We start from the raw sequence: 15,571 nt of genomic DNA, 5'->3' as shown, positions 1-15,571 counted from the left end.
TGGATGTTAATTTGACTACCTTTTCTTCCATTCAAATGAATGAAAATTTGCAGACATATGCATTTGCGGGAACAATACACGAATAGACAACAAAAAATTTTTGTTTATGTTTATTAATTGTTTAAATAAAAAAAAAGATTTTATTGGAAAACTGCCTAAATTCTCGTTTTTTACAATGTAGAAACTTGAAACTTTTACGGATTGTAGCTAATGATATAACCTATACATAATTTTACTTTTTACGTTAATGTTTTACGTTATGCGTCATAAATAAATAATAAAGTTTTAAATTTTGAACACTCATATGTTTGTTTATACAGTACGATGCAAATGAAAGGAATAAATTCGTTATTTCGTAAAAAGGGGACTTTAAGGAAAAATCTCGAAAGAGGTCGATTTTTATTTTAAAATTACGATATTTTGGCATATATGTTATACTAGTGACATCATCCATCTGGGCGCGATGACGAAATCGATGATTTTTTTAAATGAGAATAGGGGACATGCGATAGCTCATTTGAAAGACAATTCAATTCTTTATTCAGTAATGTAAAAGTTTATATAATTATTTGTACAGGGTGTCCAAAAATAATTTTTTAATTAAATTATTTGACAAAAAGAAGAATGTATGTAATTTATTTAACGCAGAATACATTTTACAGTTGCCCGTAAACAGAAAAAATGTGCATTACAGAAATAAACATTGCTTTTCGATTAAATTAAATATTCAAACCAGCTCCCGCCAGCCACCTGCCTCTTGGAAGTTTTAACATTCAATTTAAGCGAAAGGCAATGATTATTTGTGATATAAACATTTTTGTCTGGTTTATGACAGCAGTAAAATGTATTTTAATTTAAATTTAATAAGTTACACACATTCTTCTTTTTTTAAACGCTTTTCTTTAGTTCAATAGTTTGCGTCAAATCTTTAGAGGTCAATTTGCCTGCCTTTTCATCAATGCAAATGAATGAAAATTTGCAGACATATGCATTCGCGGGAACAATACACGAATAGTCAATAAAAAAAATTTGTTTATGTTTAATAATTGTTTAAAAAAAAAACGATTTTAATGGAAAATGCTTAAATTCTCTTGTTTTTTACAATCTAGAAATTTGAAATTTTTACGGATTGTAGCTAATGATATGAACTATACATAATTTCACTTTTTACGTTAATTGTTTACGTTATGCTTCACAAATAAACAATGAAGTTTCAAATTTTTTGCCGATTCCGACTACTTTTTATGTTTGTATATCATATGTTTTATATACATATTTTAATAAACATGACGATATATTTTAATGTTTGAAAAGTGTAAGACTAAAAAGTCAAAAATAAAAAAATATGAAAAAATAGGAAACGCTTTTCTTTAGTTCCGGGTGACTAAAATTATAAATATTAAAAAATCAACTAAAAAGCAAAAAATAAAAAAAATTGAAAAAATCCAACACACTCGTTAAAGAAAAGCGTGGGGCGAAAACCGTTTATTCGATGAAGACGCCCCACGCTTTTCTTTGACGAATGTGTTGAATTTTTTCAATTTTTTTTATTTTTCGCTTTTTAGTTGATTTTTTAATATTTATAATTTTAGTCACCCGGAACTAAAGAAAAGCGTTTCCTAAAAACTTTTTTTTCATATTTTTTTATTATTTAATAAAATTGGAATATTATCGAATACTAACGTCGTCACGTTTTTAATTCAGCTATTATCATTTGTAATTACTTTCATCTCCAGCTTGTTCTTCACCCACACGCTTTCTATTTATAATAATTCATGACGATATCGAAAAAAAAATCGCATTGCAGAATGCGAATGAACGTCAATTATTATTGTTATATTATAATAGATTGAGTAGCTCCCATTAATAATTTATTATTGAATCTTATAAGTAGGCCCACCTACACTCATGATGATAAATTGGCTACAAATATATTAAGTTGTATTTTTAGCTTAATTGTTGTTTGGTTGTCAATACAGGGCACTGTTTAAATTCATTATTAGTTGATTGTTCTTTTCGGTTTTCTTGTTTTTGTTTCTATTATTATTGTTGCGCCGTATAAACAATAGACTAAGGTAAAGTAAACGAAACACAGATGAATACGAAAGTCGGGTGTAATCTGACTCATTTATATAGGTAATTCAGGCATGTATTATACATTTTAAAGTAGAAGACTTTAAAATGATATTGCCAATATTGATGAGTTGCGTTCCTGGGACGACTTTACTAAAAGATAGTTCATTCGATTACATGAAATCAACCCCAACTCAAGAATATCCGCCACAAAAAATCATAGCATGTGATCTGTCTTTAAAAAGACAACAAATGCAACGATGGCAGTAAAATTCTCGCGCTAGAGATTCCATAGTAAATCACGAGGGAAAACCAGGAAAAACCCTCGTGATACTATCCCGACATCGTAAGTATTTCGGCTTACATTTAGTTTACTCTCAAAACGAATACCAAATTCTGACTTTAATGTATGTATGCTATTTTAAATTATAAATAATATTAATAATACATAGATATTATATGTACTAACAGAAGACTAACAGAAGAAGAAAGAATTGTGTTTAAAAAATACCTTGTGAATGCGAACACTTTTATTTAGGTGAAATATCAAGACCATTAGACGTTAGAATAAGTGAACATCAGTCTTATATTAAAAATAGAGAATTTGATAGATCTCAAATATGTCAACACGCATGGGATAATGAACATCCACTCAGTGGAGAGATTCAAGTATAGTCCTGAAAGAAACAGATAGTAAAAAGAGAAAAATCAAAGAAGCGGCTCTAATTATGCTAAATGAAAACAATTGTGTCGCAAACTCCTCGGTAAAATGCAGTAGGATGTGGTTACCCATACTAAAAGAGGAAGTCATTAGAAAGAAAATACCACGATTAGTAAGTCAGTATTACATCGAGTTAGTACATAATATTTTATATTTTAGTTTTATTTATATAATATCTATGTATTATTAATATTATTTATAATTTAAAATAGCATACATACATTAAAATCAGAATTTGGTATTAGTTTTGAGAGTAAACTAAATGTAAGCCCAAATACTTTTTCATAAATAACTATTTCAGATTATTAACAGGCGTCTATAATAATCGTACTTAACCATATACAAATATGTGGTGGATTCGACAAATATTCAAAATATCTCGATAAACACTGGCTTATCGAAAAAGTACTAAGAGGCAAAAAAGTTTTAAAACATTGTGTTTAACTAATGGTGTCACAATAATAATTTAATTGGAACGTACACAAAAGTTTGGGGGGGTTTAAGGGAACAAAATACCCATTAAATTTTTATGGGGTTCACAAATTTCACTTTAATTTTTTTTAAGATGTTGCTGCCATTAAAATGCCACATGTCCATTTTCAATAAAAAATCTCTGAGAGTTTTCGATATATGTATATGAAAAAAAATCGATTTTTATTTTGTAACTTCAAAGGGCTGTAACTTTTTTTGTGTGCACTATTGTATATAGGTAAGTGAAGTTTAATCAACCTATTTTTGATCCCAGAATCTGTGGTATAATTTATGACCAATCTTTTCGGCACACCCTGTATAATATGCCTCGTAACGCACTCAACGTAAGTTTACAAATCTCTAGACGCAGCCAAGGTGTTACCATTATTTGTAAATCCGTATTTTCAAATTGTTTTTATTTGTTCGATTATGATTTCCTATACATATTTTTATGGAACGTACTTATCCAGAATATTTTTCAGGTTCAAGTGTCTTCTTTTGGGTCCTTTATCTAAAGAGATATTTGCGTACTCTTTTAAAGTTGTTTAGATATTAAAGACCAACTAAACAATAAAGACTAAATCAACTGAAAACTTTTATAGACTTTATGCTAATTTTCCATTACATTTTATACACTAACAAACGCAGTAAAACCAAACATTAAAAAGTCCTAAAGCCAAGTCTGCTTTCTTATTTTGTCATTCGTCGATTGCACAGACATTTCCTTATGTTAAGGGTCACTTCGAAGCCACATAAAAACGCTGTAGGTCTTAATGGTGAAAGTAATAATTGTGAGCAGTTATGTTCGCAAAACAACTGCTTGTGTATAACATTGTATAGAGATGGGATTAGCCATAAAATACATTTTGGTATGTTATCTAAATGTAGGTACAATGTTGTGTGTGTGTGTGTGAGAGATCCTGGCATCAGACAAAATCTATTTGCCACAAAACATGTAAATTCTTAATTACATTAAATGATTTCATATTGTCTATTTCTAAACTATACCGCTATTTTTGAATTTCTGATAAAATTAATGATGGAATCTAGTACCGCTTTATCTGGGGAAGAAAGGAGAGCTGTAATATTTAGTGGCAATGGACACTCGTGATGAATTAGTTCTTGATACAGAATTGAAGAAGATTGAGAGTTCAGAGAACATTCTAGAAATATATGATTTAGATCACCAATGGATACATTGTCACAACTACAGACAGGAGAGTTAAGTATTCCAATTTTATATAAGTGAGATGGAAAGCGAGCATGATTCAATTTTAAACGAGTCAATACTGACATTTGTGCTCTATTATAATTAAAGGTGAAATGAGGAATGTCTTTTGGAAGTGTAGGGTGAAAAAAGAAGATATCTTACCGAAGCAATGTGATACCACGGGCTTTTGCTGACATGCATTGAATATCTATCAATATTGTTAATTTTGATGGTAAAATCTGAGTCAATGGAGCTCAGTAGCTAGGATAGAAAGTTTATCGTTAGACAGAACCAAAGAGTCAGAACTCAACGAGTCTCCTTGGAATAGATGGCGGTTGATTACAATATTTTCAGTTTCGGTTTCGATATTGTTTTTACTATGTATTTTGAGGTGAACTTCCAATATAGTAAGTGGTGAACATGGTGAATATTATATAACGGGTGTCCACTTATATTTCCCCCATTTTAACTGCCTATAACTTCTAAACGACTCAAGATAGAAATATGCAGTTTTCGCTGAAATGTTTTATTTTAGTAAAAGGTTTGTTTGAATGGATCGAATTTTGTATATCGCTTTTAAATAAAAAAGGGCGGATTTTTGAAAAAAACGTTGACTTTTTTTATTGAAACACCCAGTATATTTTTTGTAAATTGAAAGAACGGTCATTTACCTATCCAGCGATATAAAGTTTTTTAAAATCTAACATTAAACACGACACTCGAATTGTCCCCCCTGGAGAAGGTGGGAAGGCGGTGGGGTAACTTTGAAACTTTTTAACTTTTTTATTACAGATTTGGATTCCTTACGTAAAAATAAGCGACTTTTATTCAGTATGTTTTTTTCTGGTTTATAGGATATATCGCACTATAATCGTAAAACCGATTTATCGTGCTACTCTAGGTCCAGTGTTTTTCAATTTTTTGATTTTGCGACCCCTTTACAGGTTGAAATATTCTGGCGACCACCTGGTGTCATAGCAAGCCAAAGAAATAATTTAATTAAAAACTACATACGTTAGGTAATAATTTTTTCCTATTTTGGTACATTTATCTTTTATTCACGCGGGTCAAAAATTAAAGAACAGCCAACATTTTGCTTTCCAATTTGACGAATCTGACTGACATTTTGCAGTATTTGTGCACTTTGAAGCAGATGACAATATCATGGAAGAAATCTTATTTTGCAAAGCACTTCCTTCAAACACTACTGGCCAGTGTTTGTACGATATGTTTTTAGAAAGCACTTGCAACTACAATATTGATTGGGAAAAATATATCGGCTATTTGTAGCGATGGGGTTAAAGCTGTGAATGGCAAAAATAGCGGGCTCATTACAAAATAAAATCGATAATGCCAAACATATCCTGGACACACTGTTTTCTTCATCGACAGGCTCTAAGGTAGTAGTTTCTGATATAAATAACGTGCTCGAGGAGCTAATAAGAATTGTAAATTATATCAAAGGTTAAGCTTTGCAAACCCGGATATTCAGAATCGTTTGTGAAGATATGGACTCGCCTTATCAAAATCTCCTTTATCACACAGAGGTCAGTTGGCTATCCAAAAGAAAGGTATTGATAAGAATTTTGGAACTGAGAGCTGAAATTGTTAATGTTCTTACAAGATGCAAAATCTAAATATGCTCACGGTTTTTCTGACCCTATTGGCTGTTGAAATTAGCATTTTGGCAGATCTTTTTAGTCACCTTAGCAATTTGTACAAAAACCTTCAAGGAAGAGAAGAGAATATTTTAACAGCTAAAGATAAAGTAAAAGCATTTCACGCAAAACTTCGTTTGTGGTCAACCTCTCTGCAAAACAAAATGTTTGAGTCTTTTCCATGTGTTTAGAATATTGATGAAGATAATGCAACAGACCAAAGTTTTGCAGTATCGGCTCACATTTCTTGCATTATACAGAGCTTGCATAATTTACAAGAGCAACTTTTGACATACTTTCCAGAGTTGCACTCTGAAGCTAACAATAGGAGTAGATGGATTCTAAACTCTTTGTTGGAAACATCATTAGATCTGACTAATGTCAACAAAATAATGAAAGAATGCCTTCAAGATTTAGCAATTCGCAAAGTGTCAACATATTTTGGATAAAAATAAAACACCAATATCCAGAGCTGGCCAGGAAAGCTCTTAAATTATTAGTGCAATTCGCAACTTCATACTTGTGTGAACTGACATTTTCTTCAATGGTAGACATTAAAACTAAAAAGAGAAATAGACTGCAATTAGAAAATGATTTGATTAGTAACCTTTCAAAAATAGTGCCACAAATTGGTAAACTTTTAGAAAACAAACAAGCACATCCTTCCCACTAAAATTGTGTTTTAAGAACCTCAACTTTTTCTTTCAGTCGGCGACCCCTCAAGTTAATCTTCGCGACCCCCTGGGGGTCACGACCCACAGATTGAAAAACACTGCGGGTAAATAATAGAAATGAAATTTTAATATCTCGAGAAATACACTTCCAAATGAAAAACGAAAAAACATGTTTTCAATATTTTTCGAAAACCTATCGAGTGACACCAAACACGACACCTCCAAGGTGAAAAGTTTAATAACTTTAATTGGAACCTTGTTTTTTATTGCAGATTTGGCTTCCTCATGAAAAAATAAGCAACATTTATTCGAGACAGAGTGGGGGAGTCATGTTTGGTGTCATTTATCATTTGGTTTTTTTTATTTGGAAGTCAAGTCTCGAGATATAGTTTCTCGAGATTTAGTTTCTATAATTTAACTACGGTATCACGATAAATTGTTTTTTCCGATTATAGCCCCATCTATCCACACTTAGGAGTCACCCCCTCACTCCAGGGGGTGGAGTTATTGATCCGATGTTCACTTCGCGAAATATTTCACCATCCCGCTATTTTTGGGACACCATATATTATATTGTATATTGTTATTATATATTATTTTATTTTTTATTATTATTTCAAACCTAATATATGTTCATTTTCCAGGTGAGTAAACTTAAGCTGTACGCACATTGTAACGAAATCGGTAAGTGACATTGTTTACTTTTTACCCTACAGTCAAGATTTAACTATCACAATTGTTTTAATTAATTATTGTTACTTAATCACCAAATCAATAATCAAATATTATTGACGATAATAAATCAAATTGTTAACAATCAACTCTAGTTAAACACTTATGCTGTACCTAACTTCACCATCATCATCTAGCCTTCTGCATCCAAAGTTGAACATAGGCCTCCCCTAATTTCTTCCAGTTTTGTCAACTTGGGCTTCCTGAAACCAATTCCCAGCAATCCCTTTGACGTCGTCTGTTCATTGTGTAGGTGGTCTACCTCTACTTTCTCTGTCTGTTCTTGGTCTCCACACTGTAATTTTTTGGGTCCACCTCCCGTCCTTCATTCTGGCTACATGGCCCGCCCAATTCTACTTCAGCCATGCTACTCGCTCTATGACATCTGTGACGCCTGTCCTTCTTCTGATTTCTTCATTTCTGACCCTGTCTCTGAGAGTCAGTCCAAGTAGTGGCCGATCCATTCTTCTTTGGAACGATCTTTGTTTGGTTTCTGTGACCTGGATTAATGATAAAGTTTCGGCACCGTAAGTTATGACTGGAAGCACACATTGGTCGAACGTTTTCTTTTTCAAATAATTTGGCAAGTTGCTCTTGAAGATGTGTGATATGTGACCCGCATGCTAAGGTGATCCTTCTTTATAATTCGGCAGTTTGATTGTCCCTGGTAATTTGGACTTCATGCCCAGTATTTTTATATTTAATTATTTGGCGACTATATATCGTTTAAGAATTTATGAGCTCGCTAAATATACGCATCTCAATTATTGAATTGCCATTTTCTTTCTATAGTGCAGTCACTGAAGGTAAAAATCAACTATGACCTTCGATTTCGGTAAATCTCCATTCATTTTCACGAAAATTGGTGAGCGAATTTTGATGCTATTAACTTTTTCTAGAGCTCATTTTTGATAGGTATTTCTAAGTACTTTGACAAGTATTTAGTACCTAAGTGTTATAAAATGCATCTCTTTCCCGTTATTTAAGCTTGAATACAGTTTTTGAGTTATTTATGAAAAATCGCTTTAAAGCATGCATTTTCTTTCACAAAAATTAAAATATTTGATCTTTAATAACTCAAAAAGTATTGATTTATTCACATTATATAACAAATTTTGCTTATAATTTGTCCCTCTCTCGATTTGTGGGGTTATTTTTAATAAAGTAATTTTCACCCCCGAGAAGAGGTGACATATACCCCAGGTTAAAACCTCAAATTGTTATTGTTAATTCGTGAAAATGAATGGAGATTTACCGAAATCGAAGGTCATAGTTGATTTTTACCTTCAGTGACTGCACTATAGAAAAAAATGGCAATTCAATAATTGAAATCCGTATATTTTGCAATCTCATAAATTATTAAACGATATGTAGTCGCCAAATAATTAATTTAAATTATTTTAAGTACAACTCTCTCTTAAGCCGGGAATATGGGATGGTTTTCTTGCGAAGGGGTTGTAGCTCTATAATCGAAAGGCGCGTGATTTAAGAATTTATTCTTAGAATATAAGCTATACGAATTAAACTACTATTAACTTTTTTGTAAAAACTTACAGTTTTTCACTGATTTTCGAAAAATCGCTTCATAACATGCATTTTTTTTACGAATAATTAAAATCTTTAATCTTTGATAACTTAAAAAGTATTGACTTATTTTATTAACTTTATTTAATAAATTTTACTTTTAATTTATTCTTTTATTGATTTGTGCGGTTATTTTTTATAAAATAATTTTCACCCCCGAGAAGGGGCGGTATGCACCCTCAGGGTAAAGGCGCAAGGTAGTATTATGTCACCTTTGTTTCTTGACGTATCCTCTAACCACTGACCAATTTTCGTGAAAATCGATAAAGGTTCACCGAAATTGAAGGTAATCGTTAATTTTCACTTTCAGTGACTGCACTATACAAAATAAATTGCAATTTACTGATCTAAATGCGCGTAATTTGGAAGCTTATAAATTATTCAATGATATGTTGTCGCCAAATAATTAGTTTAATGCATTTTAAGTACAACTTTCTCTTAAGCCGGGAAGATAGGGTGGTTTTCTTGCGAAGGGGTTGTAGCTCAATAATCGAAATGCACGTGATTTAGTAGTTTATTCTTAGAGTATATAAGCTATAGGAATTATATCCGCAATACGATATATTTTAAGTTTTCTCAGCATTTTTCTCTTAAGTTAAATCAATTAAAGGGTTGTTTGGGGGTAAAGGGGATGAGCTCAAAAATCGAAACTATATAATTTCAAGAGCTCATAAATAGATCGTAATTCTGCCGCAAAAACCGATTCAATATTCCTATTTTTAAGTAGTGGGGGGGGGCTGAGTCAGTAAAGTATCAAATTCCTGCTCAGTGGAACGAGCTCAAAATTTTTAGTTTGCGGAATATGAGAGCTCATAAATAGCTCATAAATCAGGGCTATTTGTTTTTTGATTTTTGTAAGTGGGGGGGGGGGGCAGCTCAACACGGGTGCTATTTCGTTGACGTCTTTTTTAGTTTACCTATTTTATTTAATTTTGTTAGTCGACTTTTGGACTTTTGCTTGGTACCAGGTTTGTCATGTATTGTGTCTTTCCAAATGTTTAATGTTTTTCATTTTCCACATGTTTTAAACCAAATTTCTTACAGGCGGCATCAATAAGCATAGTTCTAATCTCTTTTAAGTTGTCTGTTATACCTACCTTATTAAATAATAAAAGTTAAAGTAAATTATTTTTATTGTCTCCCATCTCTATTCTTGTTGCTGTCTGTCTAAATGTCGATGATTAGTCTCAAACTCACCCTATTTTTTTTCCTTTTGATGGCTCGATTGTTTCAAGAAAACGTAATCTAGTTAAGTTGGAGGATGAAAGGCTTGTAACTTTGTTAGAGGTAATGCGTGTTTCTTTTGGCGACGTCCCATAAACAAAGAGACAAATTGTTTCTTTTCCTGTTTTATTTTAAAAATGCTCACCATAAATTGGTTAGGTTGAGAAAAGTTACTCAAAGACAACAGTAAATAATAGAGAGCTGAACAAGAATATATACTTGATATTTGATCATTGTGTCATTATCTGAAATGTTAAAGATACAAGAGTAATATACATTACTCATCAATGATACATAAGTGTATGTCGGTATATCAATTATACAGTGTGTCTGCGTAACTTGAAACCATATGGGAAACATTTTTAATATCATTTTACGAAAAAAAGTTATTCTTTATAAAGTGCTTGGCATAGTCTAAAACGTAAGACGCAATCATCAGATATTAAATTTTATCAACAGTATACGAGGTATGTCAAAAAATATGAATTTCGCTCAAGAGTAAAGTGCCTTTATATTTCACAATATCGAAAATTGTCATTGAGAAAAGTTGTTTGTAATTAAAAGTTATGTTTAATTCTCGTCTAATTAAAAAATTGTTTTTTTGAAAATTTTCCTCAAATCACGGTTACCCAACATCATTTTTATTTATGATAGCTCCGTTATTATTAATTTTACGAAAAAAGTTATTCTTTATGAGACGTTCTGCATAGTGTAAGAACTAAGATAAAGTTATAAGATATTAAATTTTGTCAATTTTATACGAGGCATGTCAAAAAATATGAATTTCGCTGAAGAGTAAAGTACCTACCTTTATTTTTCACAATATTGATATTTGTTGTTATATAAAGTTGTTCAGAATTAAAAACTATGTTTCAAAATGCAATTGCATTCTTCTAGTTGAAATATTGTGAACTATAAAGGTATTTTACTCTTGAGGTAAATTCATATTTTTTGATGTACCTCGTATAAAATTTTAAAAAATTGATACCTTATGATTAGAGAGCGGAATATATGCAACACAACATTACCAAAATATGCGCATATATATGCATTACTTTTACTACAAATATGCAGGTATTTTTTCTAAATTTTTCTAAATATGCAAATGCATAATAAAAATACTCAAAAATAAAACAATATATTAAATATAAACATTTATGTTTAAAAAATTCAACCTATATTTATGTTTAATACGTATTTACTTTTTACATAAAAACAAATGAAATGACACACAAAAACTGATATTATAATTAAATTAAGAATCTAAATTATAGTATGAATTTATAATCAAATATGTTTCAAAATTTTCAACTAGCAACTTTTGCCTTCTATCACTAAAAACGTGTTTGGACACAGAAAAAGTTCGTTCTACATCTACTGATGTTATAGGACAATATTTTAATTTAGGCAGTAAACTAATTTGACAAGTCGTAAGATCTTCAGAAAAGTTGCCTTCAAAAATACGTACAACTTTCCTCAAACAATCGAAGCCCTCATTTTTTTCTAAAACATTTTTTAATTTTTTCTAATTGTAATCCCTGTATTTCCGGGAATTTTTTGACAATGAGCAGAAAAAGTGTTAACAAGATTAACCTGACATGATGCTTTTGTTTGTCAGTTCTTCATTTAAAAAATGAAATGTGAAAATGAATGTAACTTACGATTTTGGAACAGGCCTTGCAAAATACTTTGTCTCCACTTAGCTTTAACTCGGGAAAACACTTTATCCAAGCACTTTTTTGAATGATAGACATATTTAAATTTAATATATACCAATCACTTCAAAAACAATAAATACGATACAACGTTTACTTTAAACAAATGTTGGCCGGAAACTGACAAAATAAATGTTAGACCCTTAAAAGCAGGTAGGTACTTACGACTTGCTACGCTAATAAAATAATATTTTTCTGGGGACACCCATAATTGTTAAATTCAGGTAGTAACGGGAAAGTCCAGATAGATGATAATGAGCGATAGATAGATAAATAACGAGCTCGTTCATATCGAAGTTATAAAATTCCACCTAAGAGAGGAAAATTTTAAACTTTTGTATAATTTATTTTTAAAATATGCAAGATAAATCGTGTTTAGCTTAAATATGCAATGTTGTGTTTGTTGTCTGAAAATATGCAACGTATGCATCTATATGCACTTTGCATATATTCCGCTCTCTACATGATTGTGTCTTAGTTTTTTGACTATTCAGACGTTTTTATAAAGAATAACTTTTTTCACAAAATTAATAATTACGGAGTTATCTTAAATAAAAATGATGTTGGGTATCCGTAATTGGAGGAAAATTTTCAATTTTTTTTTTTTCAATTAGACGAGTGTAAATGCATATTATAACATAGTTTTTAATTGCAAACAACTTTTCTTTATAACAATTTTTGATATTGTGAAATATAAAGTCACTTTATTCTTGAGCGAAATTCATATTTTTGGACATACCTCCTATATTATTATTATAATTTGATATCTGATGATTGCATCTTAGGTTTTAGACTATGCAGAGCACTTTATGAAGAATAACTTTTTTTCGTAAAATTGATATTAAAAAAGTTTCCCATATGGCTCCAAGTTACGCAGACACACTGTATAAATTAGGCCTGGATCCCGCGTACCAAAAAAAGTTTATGAATAGCAAGCTGAAAATTTGTTAATAGCTTAACGGTGTCTAGTCGGACAAACTTTGATGTACGGGAACACTGGAACAGTGGAACTTTTAATTGTGGAACGTGTCATCCTGACAAGTTTATGATTGTGAAACCTAGCAGGTTGTTTTTAAATTTATTCAATAGCAAACTTTATATAATATATGAATAAGTGTTTGTCCGTCAAATTTGTTGGGCATTTTAATAAGCCCGACACGTAGAACATGCCAAATGACAGGAGTTATGTTTGTGATAAATAGCGGTCTGATTTTTGCATCAGAGTTTAATGAAAGGGTAACAAATCAATTGGAAGTTCTCTCCGACAAAATACATGGGACGTTTTTGTAGTCTGACGTCCGAAACCTGTATTACGTGTAACCTGTTCCACAATTAAAATGTCCCCTGTTCCAGTGTTCCCGTACATCAAAAGTTTGTCCGACCAGATACCGTTAATTTTAATTGTATAACAATTTTTTAACCAGGTAATTTTTTTCTTCAATTCGTTTTTTCACCATTAGATTGAAAGAAAGAAGATTCCCTAACGACATGAAGTTAAGTACGCGTATTTAACTTTCGCCTCAATATAAATCGGCACAGACATGCCACCCACAAAGATAAACAATCGCGATATTCAATTTTAATAAGTTGAATACCAACAAGAATCATCCCAAAGTTTCACCAGCTCCTTCGGCGTAACTAATTCTCGGGGCCTCGTCAATGTTTGCTCAGCGATAAAATAATTTCTAGGCTGCTGTCCCGCCCTAAGACTTGAGCTCCTTATCTTTTCTCCGGGACAAATAAGGATAATAAAGAACGAAGAGAAAGGATATAATTGAATCGCGACAAGGACGATGCTCCCCGGTGTCAGTGGGTATAATCTCAGTAGCCCAGTAGATGAACGTAAAATTACGGCGATACCGTGTAATTTTCAGTGTCACCACCGAACTGCCATGAACATTTGGATTTGGTTCTATTTTTACTCCACTTCGCAGTTGTACTTGAGCCCAGGGTTGCTTTTTTTGGAGGGTGAAAATCACCCCTTCTCGTGGGTGAAAATACATACCTTCAAAGTAGAGCCGGAAATGAAAAAATTTACTAATTCTAAGCAATTTTGTTGTATAGAGTTTTTTCACTGTCAATACTTTGCCTTACCGAAATCATATAGACCGGTATGTTTATTAAATACAATGGGAAAATAACACGAAAAATTACTTTGTAAAAAATTAAATCAAATAAGAATAGAAATTGGATTACATCCTGGTCAGTATGGTTTTAGGAAAGGTAGATCAACAGAAGATGCAATAAATAAAGTATTTGAAATAGTAAATGAAAGCATAAAAAAGTATGTTTTAATGATCTTTATAGACGTGTCTGGGGCTTTTGACAATCTTTGGTGGCCGTCATTCTTTGAAAAACTTCGAAGAATGAGATGTCCAAAGAATCTGTACGGAAGTCTCAGAAACTACTGTCAAGACCGATATGCAAGCCTAAGTCCAACAGGAAAAAAGACAAAACATATCACAAAAGGATGTACACAAGGATCAGTATGTGGACCTATGTTCTGGGATGTAATGCTAGAGGAACTGTTAAAACAATTGGCTATAGATCCTGAAGTGCTTGGAAGCATAGCATATGCAGATGATTTGTTGTTGGTCATAGATGCAAACTCAAGAAAAGAATTAGAAAATAAATCAAATGAAGTATTAATAAGAGTAAATGATTGGATGAATAAAGTAAAATTAACAATATCAGATTCAAAAACAACATATAGTTTAATAAAAGGAAATGTAGAAAGAGATACAATTATAAAAATTAGAGGGAAAACAATAAAAAGAAAAATGGAAACAAAATATTTAGGTATTATAATAGACGAACAAAAATTATTTACAAAACACATGAGTTGTGTCTGTGAAAAGACAACAAAGATCATGCATTGCTAGTCTATATCTTGCAAAGATAATGCATGGCATTGCTAGTCTAGCACAGAAGGAATCTAGAATTTCGTTCCGACAGATGAGAATATACCTAAGTTCAATACTTGCATCAATTGTAGGGTACGGTTCAAGTGTATGGGCACATAGATTAATAAATAAAAAAAATGCAGAAAAATTAAATAGAGCTCAGAGAGGATTTCTTGTAAGAATGACGGGAGCATTTGGAACAACTGCAACACAGGCACTCACAGTTTTAACTGGAGTAATGCCAATGCATTTAGAAACACAAAAAAGAGCATGTAATTATGGCTAAAAAAAGAAAAATATGAAAAAATAATACAAATTAGGATTAGATATAAGAAATAAAAGATAATTAAAAGAAATAATAAATAGAAAAAGACAAAATGAATGGGAAAATTCAACAAAATCTAGACGTTTATACAATATTATACCAATATTAGAAAACATTCCAAATTATTTTAATCCAAAACAAGGTTTAGTACACTTTTTAACAGGACATGGACCGTACCCAACATATTTGGAAAGATTTAACTTAAAATATGATGCATATTGTGAATGTGGAGAACTAGGTACACCAGAACATATAGTGTTACATTGTGAAAATACTATAGA

Source organism: Diabrotica virgifera, chromosome 2 (assembly GCF_917563875.1).
Source record: "Diabrotica virgifera virgifera chromosome 2, PGI_DIABVI_V3a".
In the NCBI taxonomy this organism is placed as follows: domain Eukaryota; kingdom Metazoa; phylum Arthropoda; class Insecta; order Coleoptera; family Chrysomelidae; genus Diabrotica; species Diabrotica virgifera.
This window is presented reverse-complemented; position numbering follows the sequence as displayed.